Below are 12,304 nucleotides of genomic sequence, written 5' to 3' on the forward strand. Positions count from 1 at the left end.
TGAATGAAGACAGGTCAAGGGAGGAATTTATGAACAGGGTCCCTGTGGTTGTCCCTTCAACTAGCCCAATTAGTAGGGGAAAGAGGGCCCCAGGAGATGGATTCCTAAGCACCCCTCCCTAAGGGAAGATGAATTAAGCCTTGTAATTAAGCCCATCTGAGGGAAGGATTGGGAAGGATGGAAGGGGGCACCTACCTGGGAAAGGAGGGAAGAATTCTGTTGTACTCTCCCAAGAGCTTAATACAGTGCTCCACCATACAGTAGGCACTAAAGAATATTAGGAGTTATATTATTTATTAAGCACAGAGTACTGTACAAAGCATTGGAAATGAATATACAGGTGGGAATTAGATATGGACCCTGCCCCTTGAGGGGCTCAAAATCTTGGAATGGAGAGGTGAAAGGAGGACTGCGGAAGGGAAAAGGAACATCATTATTGGTCTACTTGAGTTCTTCAGAAGGCCGATAGACAGGGAAGATATTTTATGGATAGGGACCCGGGATCCATTCAAAACCAGCTCCAGTTTAAGCCACAGAGCAGTGGTAAAGTGCTAGAGGAAAAAAAAAAACACCTTAATTTTTCAAAGTGAGGCCTTGATTTTAAAATGAAGTCTCTAGTTTATCAACTAAAAAAAACCCACTTTCCATTTTATGAAATTGGAAAAAAAAAGTGTATAAAGAAACCTGAAAGGAGTGTGAAAGGTTTTAGTGGCATCCAGGCACCATGAAATGTCACCGATTCCAAAAATAGCCTAAATCACACAAGTCTTGTTACATTAAGTCAGAGGTGGGTAAGAAAATTAGCCTCTTGTAATTGAACTGTGAATTTCCACATTCCAGACTTGAAACCTTTGCCTTTCATTTAGAATGGCCAAAAGGTCATCTGAAGCTAAAATTGTGAAATTAAGCCTTTGTTTTTCAAATTCAATGAAGAAACTAACTTAGATGATAGGGAAGGATTTGTGAAATTTGACTTTGACTCTTTGTTAGAGCAATTTGGGAGGGAAATGAATAGAGGTAGCGTGAAGCTTGTGAATAGTTTTCTACGCATTAAAGAAAAAGGGTGTTCAGGTCATATTAATTCTCTAGATCAGTGTGGTTATCACATAAAAGAAATCAATTTCTCTAATTTCCTTAAGATTATCCAAAATGATACAGCCAGAAAGAAATCTAAGTTTCTGTGGAGTAATTAACCTAGAAAACATTGCAGTCTAGTTGAAAGACCATGGGATTTATAAACCAGGAGACCTGGGTTCTAAACCCAGCTCTCCAACAGGTTTGCTGCGTGACTTTGGACAAGTAACTTAACTTCTCTTTTGCTTTGGGTTCTTTGTAAAATGGGGTTCAAATAACATTTTCCCTCTCCCTCAGACTGTAAGTCCCATATGAAACAGGGATGGTTTCCAATTAGATTATCTAGTATCTTACCCCAATGCTTAGTACACTTCAATACCATCGTTATTATTATCTGTTCTACTGAATGTTTTTCACCTAGTTCCTTACGCTGTGTTGGAAACCACCTGAGAATTGGGTAACTCTGGACATTCTCAGAAGTAACCTATATGCCTACTGACTAATAATCAATCACCGACGGTTGCTTCTTGGGAAATATGAAAACTTTTCAAATGGTTTTACTATTTAAACTCAATCAGTGATATTTGAGTACTTACTGTGTGCAGGGCACTGTATTAAGCGTTCACTTCAGTCATAGAGTCCAAGTCATTTGTCAGGCATCCATTGCACATTCTGTTGACCTATATCACCAAATAACTTAAAACCTGGTTTCAGAAGATGAATAGACCCTAAATGAAATACTAAGCCATATATATTCATATTTAGGACAAAATGATATTATCATCATAAAAAAAATGACTTAGGAGTTTTCCTCAATCCATTCTTTTAAGAAGTGACAATAGAAGCTATCAGTGAAAACTTTTCAGAAAGAAAAGAAACTCTGAAGGGAAGTTGTCAAGTTCTTCCAGCTTTCCTTAGGGAGAGATTTAATAACATTTAGAATTCCTTCTAATTGTGCCTTGCTCAAAACGTTGATCTGCTCAAAGATAATCTGGGAAGAGTTTCACTGAGGAAGGAAGTGAGCTCTACTAACTTTCTGCACAATTGGATGACGACATTTGTTGTACCAGATTGAAATGCTTGGTTGCATTCAGCATTCTTCAAGAACAAAGGTAAAAAACGATGTCATTCTTTGTTAGCTCAGTTCTTTTCAAGTTAGGATTTGACTTTCCCTAAATCAACCAACTCCTGCTACTATCATTTTCCACCTTTTCCACAATCTCATCTCCATGGATCCCAATATCTTAGCTGCTTCTGTCTCCATCCACAATCCCTGTAACACCCTGCCAGGTGTTTGCCTATTTTTGGAAGAGAGTGGATGATGAAGGGGAAGCTCTCCTCTGGTGTCCACTGGCAATGCAATAAATACATTTGCCATGGTTCCCTTGGGTGATTGGAAATTTGTCAGTTCTTATCACTTTTGAGTCCTGAACATGTGACCATCCTCTTTACCAGGAACTCTAGTGTGGAGTATCATTATCAATAACATTTGTAGAGAACCTTAGTATGAAGCCCAGTATATGGGGTGGTAATAAACTGCATGTGGAGAGTGAAATAAGATCATCGTCTTCAGGGAGTTTTGCTCTATTGGTGGAGAGAGAGACATATAATAAGCACAAGTGCAGTAGGTGAGCCAACGATTAGACCAAAAGAAAGAAACCAAAAATAAGCTCACAAGCCAGCGGCATAAACTTCACTGTTCAGAGAGTAGAAAAACCATACTGACGTGTTTATAAGTCCTGGGGAAACTGGAAAGAATGGAAAGCCCGGGTTCAAGGTGGGGCTCAATTGGGAAAGGACGAGGTAGAGTTTTGCAGCTGGGAAAGTGGTGTGGAATAAAAGCAAGGAAGGGAAGTTGACTGGCCCAGAATCAAATATGAGCAACCCTTCCGAAGGTGGTGAGTAACTGGAACTTCATTGGAGTGGGAGAAGTTGGTAGCTTATGAAGAAGAAAAGAAGAAGCTAATTGAGAATTCTTGAAACCCATAGCAAGCCTCTGTTTTGCCAGGAAAAGGGAAGAGAAGTAACAGAGGCTGGATGTAGTTTGTGACACATGGAGTGAAATCAGGCCAAAAGGCTCTTTGTGGCTGTATCTCTGTCGAGGGTGAATAGGGCTTGTTCTTCTGATTGGTACACATGGCACATATAACATATTAGTCCAAAGGTTTATATACATAAAAAACCCTGAAGGGTATTAAGAATAGATTTCAACACAATGAGCCCTATGAACAAAAAAGTTACAAAGGGTTGTAACTTTGCTAGACCAGCCATAAAAATGGATAGATTGGAATGAATCAATGGCATTTGCGGAATGCTAACTGTGTTGGATTACTGTCCTAAGCGCTTGGATGAGTACCATTCAATAGAGTTGTTAGGCACTATTCCAGCCCCCATGGAGTTTACAATCTAGTGAGGGGCGTATTTTGGAATTCTTTTAGTTTAGTGCCTCAAGGCTAGAAAGCCCAGATCAGAGAAGCAGTGGAAATGATGCTGCTCAGTGGAAAGAGCACGGGTTTCGGAGTCAGAGGTCATGGGTTCTAATTCCGGCTCCACCACTTGCCAGCTGTGTGACTTTGGGCAAGTCACTTAACTTCTCTGTGCCTCAGTTACTTCATTTGTAGAGTGGGGATTAAGACTATGAGCCCTACATGGGTCAACCTGATTACCTTGTATCCCCCCTAGTGCTTAGAACAGTGGTTGGCACATAACTTAACAAATGCCATTATTATTATTATTCACCACCAATTCCAAACCTTTTAGATTTTCCCCTAGTTCCCCATACCCCATAGCAAAACTTGGCTCTGTGTAAAGCAAGAAAATCCCAGCTCCGCCACTTGTCAGCTGTGTGACTTTGGGCAAGTCAACTTCTCTGTGCCTCAGTTACCTCATCTGTAAAATGGGGATTAGGACTGTGAGTCCCAGGTGGGGCAACCTGTTCACCTTGTAACCGCCCCAGTGCTTAGAACAGTGCTTTGCACATAGTAAGTGCTTAATAAATGCAAAAAAAAAGAATCATCCCAGGATGTCCATTTTATCATTTTCATTAAACTTACAGAATGGGTATGATGTGTAGGAGGGAGAATTCACAGTTAAATGAGGTTGGGGATAACCATTAGATTGCAGAACTCCTTGAGGTTGGGACCGGGTATTTAACTTTTACTTCACTCCCAAATGCCTAGTACAGTGTTCTGGGCACAGGTGCTCAATTATTACCATCAGCCGATTGATTGATTGGCATAGGCATTTCATGGCAAGTCACTTAACCTTTCCGTGCCTCAGTTACCTCATCTGTAAAATGGGGATTACGACTGGGAGCCCCATGCGGGATAACCTGATAACCTTGTATCTCTCCCGTCGTTTAGAACAGTGCTTGGCACATAGCATTTAACAAATACCATCATCATTATTATTATTATTATTATTATTATGTATCCTGTATTCTCCCTTCAGTACAATGAAAATTGTACGAGATGAGTACAAGAGAAGCAGCATGGCTCAGTGGAAAGAGCGCGGGCTTGGGAGTCAGAGGTCACGGGTTCGAATCCCGCCTCCCCCACATGTCTGCTGTGTGACCTAGGGCAAGTCATTTCACTTCTCTGTGTCTCAGTTCCCTCATCTGTAAAACATGGATTAAGACTGTGAGCCCCACATGGGACAACCTCATCTCCTTGTGTTCCCCCCAGCGCTTAGAACAGTGCTTTGCACATAGTAAGTGCTTAACAAATACCAACATTATTATTATTAATTGAATATATACATATCTAAATGTGTGTGTACGCATATGTGTCTGTGTGAATATATATATAAAATATATGCATATATATCTATGTATAGTTAATGTACTTGTTTTAGTTTCCAAAACACTTTCCAGAGCCTTACTGAATTTCTATCTATCCATCTATTTTCTCTCCTAATCTCTTAGCTCTGAAAACGATTTTTATTACTCAACCCCTAGTGTGGGATAAAACATTGCTTTCTAATCCTTGAATAGGTCTCCATTCCATCTGATGAAAGCATTTCTCAGCTGAAAAGGGGTCGCTAGAGGCTTTTTCTGCTTCACGCATTTACAGGATTTATGCATTTAGTGAGTCTCCTGAATTCAACTAAATTTATAGATGGAAAAAAATACGGTCAGAAGAGATTTTTCCGCCATCCATTTCACCGTGGCCAAAATGCTCTGCAGAAGTGGAAACCATCTCAGCAAATGCCCTCAGTTGATGGTTCTTTAAAATCCACACTGGGCTGAAAATGGCCCCAGCGTGGAGTGGATCAGATCCCCAAGAAACACAACGATTAATAACTCATCAATCTATCTATTTATTGATCAATTACTGTGTGCAGAGCACTGTACTAAGTGCTTGGGAAGTACAAGTTGGCAACATCTAGAGATGGTCCCTACCCAACAGTGGGCTCACAGTCTAGAAGAATTCATGTTATTTATTGAATGCTCACTGTATGCAGGGCACTGTATTTAGCTCTTGGAAGAGTTCAGAGCAGGAGTTGTCAGGCTAAGTGAGCTTTATTGCTCCCTACCTGGCAATATATATGGACTCAAGAAAATCTGGCCCTGTTTCTCACAAAAGATAATTCTTATTATGACGGCATTCCTTAAGTGTTACTTTATGCAGCCAGTGTTGGTAGATGAGGATTTCAGACATAGTCCCTGTCCCTCAAAAGGCTCACAGTCTTGAGGTGGAGTGATAGACACACAGAATATAAGACTAAGTGCCTATCAATGGGGACAACTAAACATCGGTAGCCAATGGCCCAAGTATTGGAAGGTAGGTTATGGGTGGTCCTCTTTTGAGCTCCTGGGTTGGGGCTGGGATTGGTCTCTGGGGGTGTCGGGCAGGAACGGAGAAGCTGCTCCAGGCTTTGTGTGGCCCCTGGCAGGCTCCGTCCTTGATGGTGGCGAGGTGACGTTGGTCTCGTCAGTCCCAGGCTTTTATTCAGTCGTATTTATTGATTACTTATCATGTGCCGAGCACTGTACTAGGTGCTTGGAAACTAGAAGTCAGCAACAGATAGAGACAATCCCTCTCAACAGTGGGTTCACAGGCTAGAAGTTTTGTTGGCTTTAGGTTCCTGGAGATGTTGAGTGCACATTTGGGAATGCCTGTCTAGGGTAAATGCTGGAACCTACCTCCTCTTCTATTGTTGGTTGAGCCACTTAGCATCTCTGACTTTAGTGACCTCATCTGTAAAATAGGTTAAACTATTGCTTCACCTTCCCCTTTAGACTGCGAGCCCCATGTACTGCAGGGGCTGGGTCCTAACTGATTAACTCAATTTTGTCTATGCCACCACTGACTCCCTGCCCATGTCTTTCCTTTGGCCTGGAAACTCCTCCTCCTTCATATCTGACAGTCCACCACTCTCCTTCCTTCATTCATTCATTCAATCTTATTTATTGAGTGCTTACTCTGTGCATAGCACTGGACTAAGCACTTGGGAAGTCCAAATCAGCAACATACAGAGACGGTCCTTACCCAACAACGGGCTCACAGTCTAGAAGGGGGAGACGGATGACAAAACAAAACATGTGGACTGGTGTCAAGTCGTCACTCTCCCCAACTTCACCACCTTCCTTAAATCACATCTCCTGTAACAGCCTTCTTTGACCAATCCCTAATTTCCACTACCCTCAACTCCCCACATTGCCGATGCATTTGGCAATGTACCCCTTAAGTGCTTTGATACTCTCTGCAGCCATGATACTCTCTTCCTCCCTTCAAAGCCCTACTGAGAGCTCATCTCCTCCAGGAGGCCTTCCCACACTGAGCCTCCTCCTTCCTCTCCATCTCCTTCCCCTCCCCACAGAACCTGTATATATGTATATATGTTTGTATGTATTTATTACTCTATTTTATTTGTACATATTTATTCTATTTATTTTATTTTGTTAATATGCTTTGTTTTGTTCTCTGTCTCCCCCTTCTAGACTGTGAGCCCACTGTTGGGTAGGGACCGTCTCTATATGTTGCCAACTTGTACTTCCCAAGCGCTTAGTACAGTAAGTGCTCAATAAATATGATTGAATGAATGAATGAATGAGCCGTGCGTCATTTATGTACATAGCCTTATACTCTAATATTTCTGTATCTGATATGTGTTTTAATGCTCATCTCTCCCATTAGACTATAAACTCCTCATGGGCAGGAATTGTGTCTCCCAACTCTATTGTATTGTATCGAAGCAGTATGACCTAGAGGAAAGAGCCAGAGCCGGGGAGTCAAAGGACTTGGGTTCAAATTCCGACTCCACCACTTGTCTGCTCTGTGACCCTGGGCAAGTCACTTAACTTCTCTGTGCCACAGTCCCCTCATCGGCAAAATGGGGATTCAGCGCCTGTTGTCTCTCTTTTAATTCAGATCATCTGTGGTATCAAACTATCACACAGCAGCACGGTGTAGTGCCTGGAGCACGGGCCTGGGAGTTGGAAGGTCATGGGTTCTAATCCCGGCTTTGCCACTTGTCTGCTGCGGCACTTGGGCAAGTCCCTTCACTTCTCTGTGCCACAGTTACCTCATCTGGAAAATGGGGATTTAGACTTTGAGTCCCAAGAGGGACTGGGACTGTGTCGAACCCAATTTGTTTGTATCCACCACAGCGTTTAGTACAGTGGCTGGCACATAGTAAGTGCTTAACAGATGCCACAATTATTGCTATTATTATTATTAACAAATACCACAAGTATTATGATGATGATGATGATGATTGTACAGTCCCAAGGACTTTGTACATTACTTTGCACACAGTAAGCACTCAATAAATAGCATTGATTGATTGATCTGATATTGATCCATGCATTTAGCATAGTGTTTGGAATATAATAATAATAATAATAATGGCATTTATTAAGCACTTACTATGTGCAAAGCACTGTTCTCTAAGCGCTGGGGAGGTTACAAGGTGATCAGGTTGTCCCACCAGGGGCTCACAGCCTTAATCCCCATTTTACAGATGAGATAACTGAGGCCCAGTGAAGTTAAGTGACTTGCCCAAAGTCACACAGCTGACAATTGGCGGAGGCAGGATTTGAACCCATAACCTCTGACTCCAAAGCCCGGGTTCTTTCCACTGAGCCACACTGCTTCTCCATGTGGCTCCACTTGTGAGTATATAATAAGTATATAGTAAGTATATAACAGATACCATTATCATTGATTATTATAATCATAAACTTCATTCCCTGGTGGCAGCTCACGGAGAAATTGTACAAGTAACTTTCCCCCCACAAAATAAATACAAATGACTTCAAAATGGAACAGCAGTCGTGTTTGGGAATTCTCCAGACCCTGTTTTCCAGGGAATGAAATCCTTCCTAAAAAGTAATCTTCAAGAAGGCTGCCCCGACACCATCGAAAAGATAAAGGATCAACATCTTTGGAATGTTGATGAGAAAGAGATGAAAATGCAACCTGCGAGAACCTGTTTTACTTCATCTAAAAGTTGGCAGCCAGAGCTTACGCCCCAGACATTAAGCCCGTACCATAAATATACCTAATGGAGTTTTCAATAGTTTTGTTTATCTCCCTGAGGACAGAAGAAACCTGCCGTTTGGAAATGTCAGATTTTAAACCTTACTTCGGTGAGTTTTTATTTATGTCCCATCCCGTGTTTTTCTGAAGCTGGTACAAAAGTCAACTTCAAAGAGCTATTTGTACTATTTGAAATTTCTTAAGTATTTAAGCCTTAGTTCGAAGAAACATCTGGGAAAAAAAATAGCGAGTGCATCCTGGATATTAAGGCTCACCCATAAATATACCAAACGTTGCTTTGGGTTTTTTTTTAAGCAGGTCCTTTCGAGTCCGTGGAACCGTAAACACCTGTCATTCTGAACCGTCAGGTTTTCAAATTGAGCTGCTGGCCAATCCCACTGGGAAACCATTTTATTTGGATTTTTCAAGGTATTTCTCTGAGTCCTGAAGGATGATAGGAACCCTTCTCAGTGCTTTATTCTTATTTGAGGAAAGTGTGCTACATCCAGGTCAAAAGAGCAGAACCGGCATCGACATGTCTTAAACAATACATGAATTGCTCATTGAGCGGAGAGAGCCTTGACCCTCATTTTTTGAGCACTTGAGTGATGAGCCTAGATTGCCCCATTTGTGTACTGGAAGAGGGATTTCTGCCGGAGATGGCCGTTTAGGCACCCACGACTTGGTTTATCGTGGGATCTGCCCGTCAAATATTTACTCTGCTTATCCTATAGGGTCCCCTCCCTTTCTCCTATGCTACACTGTGTTTTTCAAGCCTGCACTTCAGTCACTCTGAACAGCCATAATTTTAAAATTGAGGAATAATGCTTGCATCTATCCTTAAATTGGAATGAGACTAAAACTCACCCAAGGTCACCCTGCAGACAAGCAGCTGAGCTGAGATTAGAACCTTCTGACACTGAGGCCCGGGCTCTTTTCTCTAGGCCACACTGCTTCCCTTAGGGTTTAACGACCCTTGACAGGCTTTCCAAAGTAGCTATAACAATTTTGATATTCGTTAAGCATTTACTATGGGCCAACTACTGTACTACGTGCTGGGGTAGATATAAAATAATCTGGTTGGACACAGTCCTTATCACACATGGGGCTCAAAGTCTAAGTAATAATAACGTTGTTATTTGTTAAGCACTTACTATGTGCCAAGCACTGTTCTGAGTGCTGGAAGTAAATATGTAGAAGCAAGATCCAGAAAGTGGGAAGGAACCAAAACACATCAGAGTTGAGAGGATGGCTGATGAAATGACTAAAGAGACAGGGACAATAATCATAATAGCAATTATGGCATTTGTTAAGCACTTGCTATTTTGCAAGCACTGTTCTAAGTGCCGGAGTAGATACGAGGTAATCAGGTTGTCCCACGTGGGGCTCACAGTCTTAATCCCCATTTTACAGATGAGGACACTGAGGCACAGTGAAGTTAAGTAGCTTGCCCAAGATCACCCAGCAGACAAGTGGTGGAGCCGGGATTAGGACCCACATCCTCTGACTCCCAAGCCCGGGCTCTTTTCACTGAACCACATTGCTTGGTTGGGGAATACCTCCTGGAGGAGAGTATTTTTAAGGAGGGTGCTGAAAATGGGATGAATGGGGTTTGGTGGACTTAGTACAGTCCTCTGCACACAGGAAATACTCAATAAATACTACTGAGTGACTTGAGGGAGGAATGCGTTCATTCAGGGAGAAGGGTGTTCACAACAGTGGAGTTATATATGAGGTTTAAATAGGAGGTTAACTTGAGAGGAGCAAGGAGCACCTATTCCCATATCTTTGTACTCTTCTGTTTCCTCCTATGTGCAATTTATTTTAGTATCTGTCTCCCCCTGTTAGATCATAAGCACCTTGAAGGCAAGAACAATAATTGCTGACTCTAATTTACTCTCCCAAGTACCTAGTACAGTATTTACTAGAGAAGCAGCGTGGCTCAGTGGAAACAGCACTGGCTTTGGAATCAGAGGTCATGGATTCAAATCCCAGCTCCACCACTTGTCAGCTGTGTGCCTTTGGGCAAGTCACTTCACTTCTCTGGGCCTCAGTGACCTCATCTGTAAAATGGGGATGAAGACTGTGAGCCACCCGTGGGACAACCTCATCACCTTGTAACCTCCTCAGTGCTTAGAACAGTGCTTTGCAAATAGTAAGTGCTTAATAAATGTATCATTATTATTATTATTTACAGTAGGCATATAATGAATATTATAGGTTGATTGAGTGCAAGCTGTGATTGAATGAGCAGAGATATCTAGTAGGAAAGTTAAGGAGAACTTTCTCACATTTATGGAGGTCATTTTAATTTAAACTCTTTCATCCACATACCTACCTCTGACAAACACACACACACACACACTTCGATAACATCGAAGCCAACGTCTCAGCAGAATGGAATCTTTGAGCCTCATTCTTCGATTCTACAACTCACTGCTTCTCTTACACCTTTTCTGTCACTCGAGAGAATTTTCTTTTTGTGATTTAACAAAACTCATGGGCTCGAACTCTTAGTTTGAGATGGAAGTGTCAATTGAGGAAGATGCCTGACTGGGCAAGTCTTTTCAAATAGCAGTGGGGCAATCCATCCAGATGGTGCATTGGATCAACTTACAGGTTATACAGTAGTGGGATCTCTCTGCTCTGACACATTGATTTATTTCCCACTTAAGATCTTGTGTCGAGTGATATTAAGCAAATCGAGCAGAATATGGGATGAAATTATCCCACTGGGACTGAGTTGGAGGGGAATCATGGTCAGTGCCTGCAATTTTTTTCCTCTTTCTTGCCAACTTGCTGCCATACTTTCTATCTCCATTATGCTTTACCTTGTGACCGATCTTGCATTTGACTTTCAAATTTTTATGTCATTATGCATTTTCTAAATCCATCAGGTTACTTTATTTTTTCCTTATTGGCTACAGTCATCTGTTCAATTCCCTGTTGGTTTTTTGAATATGCCCTGTTTTTCTCAGGATTGGAAGTTTAGTATCTTGCATGGAAGAAGACATACCCAAGGCAGGTCTGGAGAAGGAGCTTATAGATAACACAGCCTGTGATGCATTTAAATAGTCCATTTAAATATTCAGAATGTCAGCTGGGTAAAACAAATTGATCATTGACCAGGTGATGATTGAATCTACATGCACCGTACATAGGAAAAGCACATCACTTCTCAAAAACACCTGTTCAAGCACCAACAGGGAGTGTGAGTGGAATGCGAATTGATAAACTGACTTGAGCAGCACGGGGATATTATTCTTGCATTGGGTTAGAAGAAATACGGTCTCCTGTGCTGTGACATGGTAGGAGATTATTGGGAGACTGGGGCAGCTGGTAGAATGGAAGAGAGCTTGATCTCTTCCGCAGGGGCTTTGTGAAGATCAGAATGTCAATCAATTGATTATATTTACTGACCACTTACTGTTTGCAGAGAACTGCATTAAGTGCTTGGCAGAGAACAATCTAACAGAGTTGGTAGACATATTCCCTGCCCCCAATCAGTTCCAGTCCAGAGGAAGGCTCAGAAACAGTGACAGGATTTCAAGAGGCCGAGGTGGACTCCATCTTATTCCAAGGGGAGGGGAGACGGGAAACACACATGGCTGCTCTCTTTGCTCTGGAACTACTCGCCACAACCGGCACTTAAATTTACCCAGTCTGTGTGGCCAGAGGCTATCAAAAACTGCTGTTTAGAGTGCTTGTACAAAGGCATGGGTTAAAATCTAGCATGTGAACATGTCTAT

Source organism: Tachyglossus aculeatus, chromosome 10 (genome assembly GCF_015852505.1).
Source record: "Tachyglossus aculeatus isolate mTacAcu1 chromosome 10, mTacAcu1.pri, whole genome shotgun sequence".
In the NCBI taxonomy this organism is placed as follows: Eukaryota; Metazoa; Chordata; class Mammalia; order Monotremata; family Tachyglossidae; genus Tachyglossus; species Tachyglossus aculeatus.